This window comes from Colobus angolensis, unplaced genomic scaffold, assembly GCF_000951035.1.
Source record: "Colobus angolensis palliatus isolate OR3802 unplaced genomic scaffold, Cang.pa_1.0 Scaffold224, whole genome shotgun sequence".
Taxonomy (NCBI): domain Eukaryota; kingdom Metazoa; phylum Chordata; class Mammalia; order Primates; family Cercopithecidae; genus Colobus; species Colobus angolensis.
The window spans coordinates 1038376-1041375 of NW_012115422.1; positions in this window are offsets into that span (position 1 = coordinate 1038376).

The following is a 3000-nucleotide window of genomic DNA, read 5'->3' on the forward strand; positions in this document are numbered from 1 at the left end:
TGTATTTTTTAGTAGAGACGGGGTTTCACCGTGTTAGCCAGGATGGTCTCGATCTCCTGACCTCGTGATCCGCCCGTCTCGGCCTCCCAAAGTGTTGAGATTACAGGCTTGAGCCATCGCGCCCGGCCTTTTGGCTTCATTTTTAAGATATATTTATTTATTTAGAGATGGGGTCAAACTATGTTGCCCAGGCTGAACTCAAATTCCTGGGCTCAAGTGATCCTCCTATGTCAGCCTCCTGGATAGCTGGGACTACAGGCATGCACCACCATGCCTGGCTTAAAAGATATCTTAATATACAATTTTAGGCTTTTCCGCGCTACCTACAGAGGGGTCCATACGGCATTATTGTGGATTCCCATCGTAACTTAAAGTGAAACTTCCACAATCCGGAGCCCTTGATGTCCTGCAAATGAAGGAGGAGGATGTCCTTAAGTTCCTTGCAGCAGGGACCCACTTAGGTGGCACCAATCTTGACTTCCAGATGGAACAATACATCTATAAAAGGAAAAGTGATGGCATCTACATCATAAATCTGAAGAGGACCTGGGAGAAGCTTCTGCTGGCAGCTCGTGCCATTGTTGCCATTGAAAACCCTGCTGATGTCAGTGTTATATCTTCCAGGAATACTGGCCAGAGGGCCGTGCTGAAGTTTGCTGCTGCCACTGGAGCCACTCCAATTGCTGGCCGCTTCACTCCTGGAACCTTCACTAACCAGATCCAGGCAGCCTTCCGGGAGCCACGGCTTCTTGTGGTTACTGACCCCAGGGCTGACCACCAGCCTCTCATGGAGGCATCTTATGTTAACCTACCTACCATTGCTCTGTGTAACACAGATTCTCCTCTGCAGTATGTGGACATTGCCATTCCATGCAACAACAAGGGAGCTCACTCAGTGGGTTTGATGTGGTGGATGCTGGCTCAGGAAGTTCTGCACATGCATGGCACCATTTCCTGTGAACACCTGTGGGAGGTCATGCCTGACCTCTACTTCTACAGAGATCCTGAAGAGATTGAAAAAGAAGAGCAGGCTGCTGTTGAAAAGGTGGTGACCAAGGAGGAATTTCAGGGTGAACAGACTGTGCCAGCTCCTGAGTTCTCCGCTACTCAGCCTGAGGGTGCAGACGGGTCTGAGGGTGGCAGGTGCCCTCTGTGCCAATTCAGCAGCTCCCTACTGAAGACTGGAGTGCTCAGCCTGCCACGGGAGACTGGTGTGCAGCTCCCACTGCTGAGGCCACTGAATGGGTAGGAGCAACCACTGACTGGTCTTAAGCTGTTCTTGCATGGGCTCTTAAGTAACATGGAAAAATGGTTGATGGAAAATAAACATCAGTTTCTAAAAAAAAAAATTTAGGTGGACAGCTTTTTCTTTTTAAGTACTTTAAAGATGTTGTTCCACTATTTTCTTTTGTTTACCTTGTCTCTAACAAGAAATGTTCTGTCATCATTATCTCCATTCTTCTGTACACATCATATCTTCTTTCTCCTCTGGCTGTTTTTTCCTTTTTTTTTTTTCTTTTTCTTTTTTTTCTTTTTTTTTTTTTTTTTTTGAGATGGAGTCTCACTCTGTCACCCAGGCTGGAGTGTGCAGTGGTGCGATCTCGGCTCACTGCAACCTCCACCTCCCGGGTTCAAGCAATTCTTGTGCCTCAGCCTCCCAAGTAACTGGGATTACAGGAGCCCACCATCACACCCAGCTAATTTTTGCATTTTTGGTAAAGACAGGGTTTCACCCTGTTGGTCAGGTTGGTCTTGAACTCCTTACCTCGGTTCATCTGCCCACCTCAGCCTCCCAAAGTGCTAGGATTACAGGTGTGAGCCACCGCACCCAGCCCTCTGGCTGCTTTTAATATTTTTTATTTATAATTTATTTTAAGTGACTTGATTATGATTTTGCCTTGGTGTAGTTTTCTTCACATTTCTTGTGCTTGTGGTTTGTTAAGCTTCTTGGATCTGTTGGTTTATAGCTTTTATCAAATTTGTAAATGTCATGGCTTTTATTTCTTTCGAGATTTTTTTTCCGTCACCCCTTCAGGACTCCAACAACATATATGTTAGGCCACTTGACGTTGTCCCACAGTTTACTGATGATCTGTTTCTTTTTTGTTATACCCCAGACTTATATTTTGAGTTTCATTTTGCATGGCTTACATTGCATGTTTTAAAGTTCACTCATGTTTTTCTGCAATGTCTAACCTGTTATTGATCCTATCCAGTGTATTTTTAGTCTCAGTCATTGTCATTTTTATCTCCAAAAGTTCAATTTGTATCTTTTTCATATTTCCTGTGTCTTTACTTAACATATTCAATCATGCCTCTAGATCTGAGTTTCTCAACCTCAGCACTTCTGACAATTTGGGCTAGATAATTTTTTGTCATGGGGGGCTGTTCCTGTGCATGAAGAATGTTTAGCAACATCCCTGGATTCTACCTACATTATGCCAGTGGCACCACTACCCCCAAATTGTGACAATCAAATTGTCTCCAGACATTGCCAAATGTCACCAGGGATGGGGAATCATGCTTCTACTGAAAACTATTACTCTAGATTTTCAGATATAAGGAATACATTTGTAATTGCTGTTTTAATGTCCTTATCTACTTTTTTTTTTTTTTTTTTGACACAGGGTCTTACCCGTGATAGAGTGTAGTAATGCAATCTTAGCTCGCTGCAGCCTCAACCTCCTCAGGCTCAGGTGATTCTCTCACCTCAGGGACTACAGGCATGTGCCATCACACTTGGCTAATTTTTGCATTTTTTGTAGAGACGGGGTTTCACCGTGTTGCCCAGGCTGGTCTCAAACTCCTGGACTCAAGGGATCTGCCCGTATTATCCTCCCAAAGTACTAGAGTTACAGGTGTGAGCCACCACATCCAGCCCTTGTCTACTAATGCTATCATCTATGTCCATTTTATGCAGTTTTGATTGATTGATTTTTTTCTCCTTATAATTTTCCTGCTTCTTTGCATGCCTTAGAGTTGTCTTTTTTTTTTTTTTTT